General features: G+C 33.9%; 5 non-coding genes across 5 annotated transcripts; all 5 read left to right on the top strand.

The window, feature by feature from the left end:
• Nucleotides 1-2,888: 2,888 nt before the first annotated feature.
• LOC149770377 (5S ribosomal RNA) lies at nt 2,889-3,007 on the top strand. The gene has a single exon (XR_016418818.1). It is a non-coding gene; the product is annotated as a 5S ribosomal RNA (ribosomal RNA).
• A 900-nt stretch (nt 3,008-3,907) lies between these two features.
• On the top strand, nt 3,908-4,026 carry LOC149770376 (5S ribosomal RNA). Its single transcript, XR_016418908.1, has one exon. It is a non-coding gene; the product is annotated as a 5S ribosomal RNA (ribosomal RNA).
• A 3,552-nt stretch (nt 4,027-7,578) lies between these two features.
• On the top strand, nt 7,579-7,697 carry LOC149770375 (5S ribosomal RNA). The gene has a single exon (XR_016418817.1). It is a non-coding gene; the product is annotated as a 5S ribosomal RNA (ribosomal RNA).
• Nucleotides 7,698-8,597: 900 nt separating this feature from the next.
• Nucleotides 8,598-8,716, top strand: LOC149770374 (5S ribosomal RNA). The gene has a single exon (XR_016418907.1). It is a non-coding gene; the product is annotated as a 5S ribosomal RNA (ribosomal RNA).
• Nucleotides 8,717-12,209: 3,493 nt separating this feature from the next.
• LOC149770373 (5S ribosomal RNA) lies at nt 12,210-12,328 on the top strand. The gene has a single exon (XR_016418882.1). It is a non-coding gene; the product is annotated as a 5S ribosomal RNA (ribosomal RNA).
• Nucleotides 12,329-12,572: the final 244 nt, after the last annotated feature.

Below are 12,572 nucleotides of genomic sequence, written 5' to 3'. Positions count from 1 at the left end.
GGGCCATTGGCTAAATAAATTGGGTTATAAAATTCTGTTTTGATTACAGTAAGTTTAGATAGATATTCCATGCTTCCACTTTCTGTATTTCCACAACGTTAACTTCTACAAGTTGCAAGAAGAGATCCTTTGCAAATCTGATAAGACCCTATTTTTAAAGTTAGCTTATAGGCCGGTGTCGCTTATTTTAACCAAATGATAGGACAGAAAGAGGAATAATAATAATAATAATAACAACAACAATAATGTCCTGAATCTGCATTTTAAGTCAATTTCAACATGGAATTCTCCCCTTATCTGGGTCAGAAAATGGATGAGTGACAAATATGAGTATCTGAGGCCAGTTTTGCTTCTTTTGGATTAGAACTTTGAATCAGTATACACTTTAGTTACTAATATTATACTGCACACAAACATTTGTACATCGGAAACGTTGAAGAGATGTGTGACTAATCAGCCCAAGAGTCTTGAAAACGCATCAAGACAACAAATTATGTTTTACAGTCGAAATGTTGTTCTCACTAGAACTGAAATCATTTAATTTCTACTTAAATGCCCGAAAAATTTACAATTAAAACTACAATAAATGTTTTATACCTAGTCCCGCACAGTGACGTTTATCTGATTCCCTGTACTCACCGAGAGCATTCTGTGTCATATGGATGCATATCAAATGAAGTGAAAAGTAATGGAATACTCGCTTTTTTATTTATCCCTATGCATCGTGGTGCCCACACCATGATGAGACGCTGTTTCAATAAACCTTTTTATATATGTTCTTTACTGTTCTTCCTTTTTCTTCTTGCTTTATCATACTGACACACGAGAGAGAGAGAGGGAGAGAGAGAGAGAGAGTATGCAACAAAGTTCGCATAACTTTATCAGCTATTAACATTAATTGTACTTCTGTGTAATTTTATTTTTAACGCGTTATCCTATAACGATTGCAAACAAGGGCAAAAACTCTACTGATCTTACTCGATAATTATACCATACTGAATTAATAAGTTTATCTCGTAAAAACGGATCATATATATATCCTGGGTGGCTGAGGGTGTTTTAAGATATGTGTGTGTCTTTTGTGATATATATATATATATATATATATATATATATATATATATATATATATATATATATATATATATATATATATATATATACGTTTGTGTGTGTACATACATACATACATACGTGTATTATTTACATATAGTCTTGGATAATTTTAATTATTGGGATATGGATTTTAGATATCAACAGATACAAAGGAAACAAACGTTTCAATACATATAAAGACATTTTCTTAAATTCTACATTGTATCATATTGACCTACTACTTGCTAGGCAAGCTGACTTTTATAAAATTTGCAAACTCCTTATATATATTTAAACTTACTTTTAGTATTCAACCAGAAAATCAGTACAGTGCAGAAAGATTGAAAATATTATTTCTTTCATATATATATATATATATATATATATATATATATATATATATATATATATATATATATATATATATGTGAGAGAGAGAGAGAGAGAGAGAGAGAGATGGGGGGATTCGGAATGGTTTAAACAGACTCTAAATTACACTGATAAAATGTACATCAGTCCAATGGTTAACATGATAGATTTCTATCAAGCTGGTTGCCCTATTGTACCCTTGAGCAAGACTACCCTCATTGCCTAATAAAACCAAGCAGTCTTTTGCCAGAACACCATAATGTGAACTTAGGCCATCTAAATCAAATTCCTATGTGAAATTTGCCAATATAAGCCAATACACTTTAATGCAAACTTAGCCAATCTAAACCAAATATCTTAATGGAAACTTAGCCAAACACCTTAATGTGAACTTAGCCCATCTAAACCAATGTACCATAATGTGAACTTAGCCCATCTAAACCAAGAAAAGAATAATGTGATATTGGCTCATATAAACAAAAACACCTTAATGCTATCTTAGCCAATCTAAACCAACCGACTTAATTTATTTTTATAAAGAATACAAAGTGAAAATTTAAATACTTTTCAGCATTATAAATGAAATCACAAATAGTCCATGAAAAGTTATATGACAAGTCCAAAAGGGTAGTGTTCCAAATGAATGCCAGTGGTTTTCTGAATGAAGTCCAATTTTGAATGTGCTGATGTAATAACAATCTTGACGTGTGGCGATGATGTAATTTAGAATGTCCTTGAATGAATTCATAATAGTCCCAAAATAGCGATTTTTGATATTTGGACATTAGTATTGGGGTGTATGGACATATTTGTTTTGCTTATCAAAACGTTGGAAATCGCCGACACCATGCGGTATCGGCATAGGCTGCTTACTAGCCACAGGGGGCTCGTATCATTGCTTACAATGAAACTATCAGTCGTACATATAGTATAAAATGTATGACTGTCAGTTCAATTGTGAGCAACGATGCGAGCCCCTGTGCTTACTAGCCTGCCATGCAAACTTGACCGACCTTTCATCGAGATATACCTGCATGAAATCGAGAGAAATACGATTTATTTTCTCAGAAATAATTCCGAGTATAACATCATTTGTCGTTAATGAAGCTGACTGACGAAAGAAAACGACAACCTTGATGAAATTTGACACGGAACTCGCCATTGTATTACTATTCAAATGACTGCACAAATATGGCAACCTACATGTCAGTGACATCGGCGATCAAATAAGCTCTTGCTTCTTTACAGATTGAAACTGAAGGGATGTATTGTCGTAAGCAGAGCTCTCCCCTGTCTCTAATATATATATATATATATGTGTGTGTGTGTGTGTGTGTGTGTGTGTGTGTGTGCGTGTGTGTGTAATATATCTTTGTAACGACGAAGAGACAACCTATATTAGTCTTAAATTTGTACATACAAATGTCTACGGCCATACCACGTTGAAAACACCGGTTCTCGTCCGATCACCGAAGTTAAGCAAGGTCGGGCCCGGTTAGTACTTGGATGGGTGACCGCCTGGGAATACCGGGTGCTGTAGGCATTTTTTAAATTTTTTTTTGGTTCCATCCTCACTGTGAGGATATGCGATCATATATGGCCAATATTTCTTGTTCACAAATCTGGTGCAAATTTTTCAGTTTCCTCTACCTCCAGGATCGAAATGGGCCGCCTCGTATGCCGTCCAGATCCTCCAAATTTCTTCTGATATTCCGGATTCAGCCTATAGCGAATAATTGCAACGTATGCAATCGATGTCTTTCATTTTGGATACTTGTCTGTGGTATTTCTTATTCAATAATTGATAGATATATTTGGAATGTATTATTTTTAATTATTTTAATTTATTTACCTGTTTTTAGCAGGGCACCAGTCTATCAGTGTGAAACTTGGCATCCCTTAGCGAATACTTCGAATATGGGCCATTGACAAAATAAATTGGTGTATAAATCTCTGTTTTGATTACAGTAAGTTTGGATGGATGTTCCCTGCTTCCACTTCCTTGCACTTTCTGTGTTTCCACAACTTTAACGTTTCCGAGCTGCAAGACGATATCCGTTTCAAATCAGATTCGAGTCCGTCTTTAAAGGTAGCTCATAGGCTGATGTCGATTATTTACCTATTGAATTAGTCAGTTGATACAAGATAAATAATAATAATAATAATAATGCCCAAAAACAACAAAAATGAACTGAATCTTCGTTTAAATGCATTGTTATTTAAGTCCATTTGAAGGTGTAAACCTCCGGTTAAGCAACTAATGTCCGAGTCCGAAAATGCCTGAATTACAAATTTGAATAATGTATGAAGGCAGTTTATCTATATAAGTTTTAATAAGTACACTTTAATTACTAATTTTACACGGCACATAAACGTAAACGTCTGTACATCGGAAACGGTGAAGAGAGAAGCGAATATAAGTCTTAAATTTACACACACTTGTGTCTACGGCCATACCACGTTGAAAGCACCGGTTCTCGTCCGATCACCGAAGTTAAGCAACGTCGGGCCCGGTTAGTACTTGGATGGGTGACCGCCTGGGAATACCGGGTGCTGTAGACTCTAATTTTTTTTTTTTTCTTTTATAACTAAAAACAGTTGAAGTTTTTCTTTCTTTCTTTTATTGTAACTAAATTTACTTTATTCAATATAAATAATAAATAGAGCAATTTCTCGACTTTCATTTTCTCTTTTTCCTTAACTTTCTTCAATAATTCGGATCCTAAAAAAATCAAGTATAGGACCTGAATATAGCAAATGTTGCTTTGCACTTCTCTGCTCTTGGTTTCGATCCTTACTACTGGAATATGCGATCATAGATGACCAGTATTTCTTATTAACAAATTCGGTTCAATTTATCCAGTTTCCTCTACTTTTACTACCACAACAAGCTGCCTCCTTTCACGTCGAAATACTTCCTTCAAGTTTCTTCTCATATATTCCTGGTGTAGTCTCTAGCGCAGAGTTGCAAAATATGCGATCAATGTCTTTCATTTTGGGTACTTATTTGTGGTATTTCTTATTCACTAATTGATTGATAAATATGGAATGTATGAATTGTGAGAATTTTTTATATTAATTTATTGATTGATTGATTTCTTTTACAGCAGGGCCTCAGTCTGCCAGTGGGAAAATTGGCATCCTGTAGCGAATACTGTAAATATGGGCCATTGGCTAAATAAATTGGGTTATAAAATTCTGTTTTGATTACAGTAAGTTTAGATAGATATTCCATGCTTCTACTTTCTGTATTTCCACAACGTTAACTTCTACAAGTTGCAAGAAGAGATCCTTTGCAAATCTGATAAGACCCTATTTTTAAAGTTAGCTTATAGGCCGGTGTCGCTTATTTTAACCAAATGATAGGACAGAAAGAGGAATAATAATAATAATAATAACAACAACAATAATGTCCTGAATCTGCATTTTAAGTCAATTTCAACATGGAATTCTCCCCTTATCTGGGTCAGAAAATGGATGAGTGACAAATATGAGTATCTGAGGCCAGTTTTGCTTCTTTTGGATTAGAACTTTGAATCAGTATACACTTTAGTTACTAATATTATACTGCACACAAACATTTGTACATCGGAAACGTTGAAGAGATGTGTGACTAATCAGCCCAAGAGTCTTGAAAACGCATCAAGACAACAAATTATGTTTTACAGTCGAAATGTTGTTCTCACTAGAACTGAAATCATTTAATTTCTACTTAAATGCCCGAAAAATTTACAATTAAAACTACAATAAATGTTTTATACCTAGTCCCGCACAGTGACGTTTATCTGATTCCCTGTACTCACCGAGAGCATTCTGTGTCATATGGATGCATATCAAATGAAGTGAAAAGTAATGGAATACTCGCTTTTTTATTTATCCCTATGCATCGTGGTGCCCACACCATGATGAGACGCTGTTTCAATAAACCTTTTTATATATGTTCTTTACTGTTCTTCCTTTTTCTTCTTGCTTTATCATACTGACACACGAGAGAGAGAGAGAGAGAGAGAGAGAGAGAGAGAGAGAGTATGCAACAAAGTTCGCATAACTTTATCAGCTATTAACATTAATTGTACTTCTGTGTAATTTTATTTTTAACGCGTTATCCTATAACGATTGCAAACAAGGGCAAAAACTCTACTGATCTTACTCGATAATTATACCATACTGAATTAATAAGTTTATCTCGTAAAAACGGATCATATATATATCCTGGGTGGCTGAGGGTGTTTTAAGATATGTGTGTGTCTTTTGTGATATATATATATATATATATATATATATATATATATATATATATATATATATATATATATATATATATATATACGTTTGTGTGTGTACATACATACATACATACGTGTATTATTTACATATAGTCTTGGATAATTTTAATTATTGGGATATGGATTTTAGATATCAACAGATACAAAGGAAACAAACGTTTCAATACATATAATGACATTTTCTTAAATTCTACATTGTATCATATTGACCTACTACTTGCTAGGCAAGCTGACTTTTATAAAATTTGCAAACTCCTTATATATATTTAAACTTACTTTTAGTATTCAACCAGAAAATCAGTACAGTGCAGAAAGATTGAAAATATTATTTCTTTCATATATATATATATATATATATATATATATATATATATATATATATATATATATATATATATATATATATATATATATATATATATATATATGTGAGAGAGAGAGAGAGAGATGGGGGGATTCGGAATGGTTTAAACAGACTCTAAATTACACTGATAAAATGTACATCAGTCCAATGGTTAACATGATAGATTTCTATCAAGCTGGTTGCCCTATTGTACCCTTGAGCAAGACTACCCTCATTGCCTAACAAAACCAAGCAGTCTTTTGCCAGAACACCATAATGTGAACTTAGGCCATCTAAATCAAATTCCTATGTGAAATTTGCCAATATAAGCCAATACACTTTAATGCAAACTTAGCCAATCTAAACCAAATATCTTAATGGAAACTTAGCCAAACACCTTAATGTGAACTTAGCCCATCTAAACCAATGTACCATAATGTGAACTTAGCCCATCTAAACCAAGAAAAGAATAATGTGATATTGGCTCATATAAACAAAAACACCTTAATGCTATCTTAGCCAATCTAAACCAACCGACTTAATTTATTTTTATAAAGAATACAAAGTGAAAATTTAAATACTTTTCAGCATTATAAATGAAATCACAAATAGTCCATGAAAAGTTATATGACAAGTCCAAAAGGGTAGTGTTCCAAATGAATGCCAGTGGTTTTCTGAATGAAGTCCAATTTTGAATGTGCTGATGTAATAACAATCTTGACGTGTGGCGATGATGTAATTTAGAATGTCCTTGAATGAATTCATAATAGTCCCAAAATAGCGATTTTTGATATTTGGACATTAGTATTGGGGTGTATGGACATATTTGTTTTGCTTATCAAAACGTTGGAAATCGCCGACACCATGCGGTATCGGCATAGGCTGCTTACTAGCCACAGGGGGCTCGTATCATTGCTTACAATGAAACTATCAGTCGTACATATAGTATAAAATGTATGACTGTCAGTTCAATTGTGAGCAACGATGCGAGCCCCTGTGCTTACTAGCCTGCCATGCAAACTTGACCGACCTTTCATCGAGATATACCTGCATGAAATCGAGAGAAATACGATTTATTTTCTCAGAAATAATTCCGAGTATAACATCATTTGTCGTTAATGAAGCTGACTGACGAAAGAAAACGACAACCTTGATGAAATTTGACACGGAACTCGCCATTGTATTACTATTCAAATGACTGCACAAATATGGCAACCTACATGTCAGTGACATCGGCGATCAAATAAGCTCTTGCTTCTTTACAGATTGAAACTGAAGGGATGTATTGTCGTAAGCAGAGCTCTCCCCTGTCTCTAATATATATATATATATATATATATATATATATATATATATATATATATATATATATATATATATATATATGTGTGTGTGTGTGTGTGTGTGTGTGTGCGTGTGTGTGTAATATATCTTTGTAACGACGAAGAGACAACCTATATTAGTCTTAAATTTGTACATACAAATGTCTACGGCCATACCACGTTGAAAACACCGGTTCTCGTCCGATCACCGAAGTTAAGCAAGGTCGGGCCCGGTTAGTACTTGGATGGGTGACCGCCTGGGAATACCGGGTGCTGTAGGCATTTTTTAAATTTTTTTTTGGTTCCATCCTCACTGTGAGGATATGCGATCATATATGGCCAATATTTCTTGTCCACAAATCTGGTGCAAATTTTTCAGTTTCCTCTACCTCCAGGATCGAAATGGGCCGCCTCGTATGCCGTCCAGATCCTCCAAATTTCTTCTGATATTCCGGATTCAGCCTATAGCGAATAATTGCAACGTATGCAATCGATGTCTTTCATTTTGGATACTTGTCTGTGGTATTTCTTATTCAATAATTGATAGATATATTTGGAATGTATTATTTTTAATTATTTTAATTTATTTACCTGTTTTTAGCAGGGCACCAGTCTATCAGTGTGAAACTTGGCATCCCTTAGCGAATACTTCGAATATGGGCCATTGACAAAATAAATTGGTGTATAAATCTCTGTTTTGATTACAGTAAGTTTGGATGGATGTTCCCTGCTTCCACTTCCTTGCACTTTCTGTGTTTCCACAACTTTAACGTTTCCGAGCTGCAAGACGATATCCGTTTCAAATCAGATTCGAGTCCGTCTTTAAAGGTAGCTCATAGGCTGATGTCGATTATTTACCTATTGAATTAGTCAGTTGATACAAGATAAATAATAATAATAATAATAATGCCCAAAAACAACAAAAATGAACTGAATCTTCGTTTAAATGCATTGTTATTTAAGTCCATTTGAAGGTGTAAACCTCCGGTTAAGCAACTAATGTCCGAGTCCGAAAATGCCTGAATTACAAATTTGAATAATGTATGAAGGCAGTTTATCTATATAAGTTTTAATAAGTACACTTTAATTACTAATTTTACACGGCACATAAACGTAAACGTCTGTACATCGGAAACGGTGAAGAGAGAAGCGAATATAAGTCTTAAATTTACACACACTTGTGTCTACGGCCATACCACGTTGAAAGCACCGGTTCTCGTCCGATCACCGAAGTTAAGCAACGTCGGGCCCGGTTAGTACTTGGATGGGTGACCGCCTGGGAATACCGGGTGCTGTAGACTCTAATTTTTTTTTTCTTTTATAACTAAAAACAGTTGAAGTTTTTCTTTCTTTCTTTTATTGTAACTAAATTTACTTTATTCAATATAAATAATAAATAGAGCAATTTCTCGACTTTCATTTTCTCTTTTTCCTTAACTTTCTTCAATAATTCGGATCCTAAAAAAATCAAGTATAGGACCTGAATATAGCAAATGTTGCTTTGCACTTCTCTGCTCTTGGTTTCGATCCTTACTACTGGAATATGCGATCATAGATGACCAGTATTTCTTATTAACAAATTCGGTTCAATTTATCCAGTTTCCTCTACTTTTACTACCACAACAAGCTGCCTCCTTTCACGTCGAAATACTTCCTTCAAGTTTCTTCTCATATATTCCTGGTGTAGTCTCTAGCGCAGAGTTGCAAAATATGCGATCAATGTCTTTCATTTTGGGTACTTATTTGTGGTATTTCTTATTCACTAATTGATTGATAAATATGGAATGTATGAATTGTGAGAATTTTTTATATTAATTTATTGATTGATTGATTTCTTTTACAGCAGGGCCTCAGTCTGCCAGTGGGAAAATTGGCATCCTGTAGCGAATACTGTAAATATGGGCCATTGGCTAAATAAATTGGGTTATAAAATTCTGTTTTGATTACAGTAAGTTTAGATAGATATTCCATGCTTCTACTTTCTGTATTTCCACAACGTTAACTTCTACAAGTTGCAAGAAGAGATCCTTTGCAAATCTGATAAGACCCTATTTTTAAAGTTAGCTTATAGGCCGGTGTCGCTTATTTTAACCAAATGATAGGACAGAAAGAGGAATAATAATAATAATAATAACAACAACAATAATGTCCTGAATCTGCATTTTAAGTCAATTTCAACATGGAATTCTCCCCTTATCTGGGTCAGAAAATGGATGAGTGACAAATATGAGTATCTGAGGCCAGTTTTGCTTCTTTTGGATTAGAACTTTGAATCAGTATACACTTTAGTTACTAATATTATACTGCACACAAACATTTGTACATCGGAAACGTTGAAGAGATGTGTGACTAATCAGCCCAAGAGTCTTGAAAACGCATCAAGACAACAAATTATGTTTTACAGTCGAAATGTTGTTCTCACTAGAACTGAAATCATTTAATTTCTACTTAAATGCCCGAAAAATTTACAATTAAAACTACAATAAATGTTTTATACCTAGTCCCGCACAGTGACGTTTATCTGATTCCCTGTACTCACCGAGAGCATTCTGTGTCATATGGATGCATATCAAATGAAGTGAAAAGTAATGGAATACTCGCTTTTTTATTTATCCCTATGCATCGTGGTGCCCACACCATGATGAGACGCTGTTTCAATAAACCTTTTTATATATGTTCTTTACTGTTCTTCCTTTTTCTTCTTGCTTTATCATACTGACACACGAGAGAGAGAGAGAGAGAGAGAGAGAGAGTATGCAACAAAGTTCGCATAACTTTATCAGCTATTAACATTAATTGTACTTCTGTGTAATTTTATTTTTAACGCGTTATCCTATAACGATTGCAAACAAGGGCAAAAACTCTACTGATCTTACTCGATAATTATACCATACTGAATTAATAAGTTTATCTCGTAAAAACGGATCATATATATATCCTGGGTGGCTGAGGGTGTTTTAAGATATGTGTGTGTCTTTTGTGATATATATATATATATATATATATATATATATATATATATATATATATATATATATATATATATATATATATATATATATATATACGTTTGTGTGTGTACATACATACATACATACGTGTATTATTTACATATAGTCTTGGATAATTTTAATTATTGGGATATGGATTTTAGATATCAACAGATACAAAGGAAACAAACGTTTCAATACATATAATGACATTTTCTTAAATTCTACATTGTATCATATTGACCTACTACTTGCTAGGCAAGCTGACTTTTATAAAATTTGCAAACTCCTTATATATATTTAAACTTACTTTTAGTATTCAACCAGAAAATCAGTACAGTGCAGAAAGATTGAAAATATTATTTCTTTCATATATATATATATATATATATATATATATATATATATATATATATATATATATATATATATATATATATATATATATATATCTATGTGAGAGAGAGAGAGAGAGATGGGGGGATTCGGAATGGTTTAAACAGACTCTAAATTACACTGATAAAATGTACATCAGTCCAATGGTTAACATGATAGATTTCTATCAAGCTGGTTGCCCTATTGTACCCTTGAGCAAGACTACCCTCATTGCCTAACAAAACCAAGCAGTCTTTTGCCAGAACACCATAATGTGAACTTAGGCCATCTAAATCAAATTCCTATGTGAAATTTGCCAATATAAGCCAATACACTTTAATGCAAACTTAGCCAATCTAAACCAAATATCTTAATGGAAACTTAGCCAAACACCTTAATGTGAACTTAGCCCATCTAAACCAATGTACCATAATGTGAACTTAGCCCATCTAAACCAAGAAAAGAATAATGTGATATTGGCTCATATAAACAAAAACACCTTAATGCTATCTTAGCCAATCTAAACCAACCGACTTAATTTATTTTTATAAAGAATACAAAGTGAAAATTTAAATACTTTTCAGCATTATAAATGAAATCACAAATAGTCCATGAAAAGTTATATGACAAGTCCAAAAGGGTAGTGTTCCAAATGAATGCCAGTGGTTTTCTGAATGAAGTCCAATTTTGAATGTGCTGATGTAATAACAATCTTGACGTGTGGCGATGATGTAATTTAGAATGTCCTTGAATGAATTCATAATAGTCCCAAAATAGCGATTTTTGATATTTGGACATTAGTATTGGGGTGTATGGACATATTTGTTTTGCTTATCAAAACGTTGGAAATCGCCGACACCATGCGGTATCGGCATAGGCTGCTTACTAGCCACAGGGGGCTCGTATCATTGCTTACAATGAAACTATCAGTCGTACATATAGTATAAAATGTATGACTGTCAGTTCAATTGTGAGCAACGATGCGAGCCCCTGTGCTTACTAGCCTGCCATGCAAACTTGACCGACCTTTCATCGAGATATACCTGCATGAAATCGAGAGAAATACGATTTATTTTCTCAGAAATAATTCCGAGTATAACATCATTTGTCGTTAATGAAGCTGACTGACGAAAGAAAACGACAACCTTGATGAAATTTGACACGGAACTCGCCATTGTATTACTATTCAAATGACTGCACAAATATGGCAACCTACATGTCAGTGACATCGGCGATCAAATAAGCTCTTGCTTCTTTACAGATTGAAACTGAAGGGATGTATTGTCGTAAGCAGAGCTCTCCCCTGTCTCTAATATATATATATATGTGTGTGTGTGTGTGTGTGTGTGTGTGTGTGCGTGTGTGTGTAATATATCTTTGTAACGACGAAGAGACAACCTATATTAGTCTTAAATTTGTACATACAAATGTCTACGGCCATACCACGTTGAAAACACCGGTTCTCGTCCGATCACCGAAGTTAAGCAAGGTCGGGCCCGGTTAGTACTTGGATGGGTGACCGACTGGGAATACCGGGTGCTGTAGGCATTTTTTAAATTTTTTTTTGGTTCCATCCTCACTGTGAGGATATGCGATCATATATGGCCAATATTTCTTGTTCACAAATCTGGTGCAAATTTTTCAGTTTCCTCTACCTCCAGGATCGAAATGGGCCGCCTCGTATGCCGTCCAGATCCTCCAAATTTCTTCTGATATTCCGGATTCAGCCTATAGCGAATAATTGCAACGTATGCAATCGATGTCTTTCATTTTGGATACTTGTCTGTGGTAT

This window comes from Sinohyriopsis cumingii, unplaced genomic scaffold (assembly GCF_028554795.1).
Source record: "Sinohyriopsis cumingii isolate HCF-2022 unplaced genomic scaffold, ASM2855479v2 utg002479l, whole genome shotgun sequence".
Classification (NCBI taxonomy): domain Eukaryota; kingdom Metazoa; phylum Mollusca; class Bivalvia; order Unionida; family Unionidae; genus Sinohyriopsis; species Sinohyriopsis cumingii.
The sequence above is the reverse complement of the archived record's forward strand: the minus strand, read 5'-3'. Positions and strand labels throughout refer to the sequence as shown.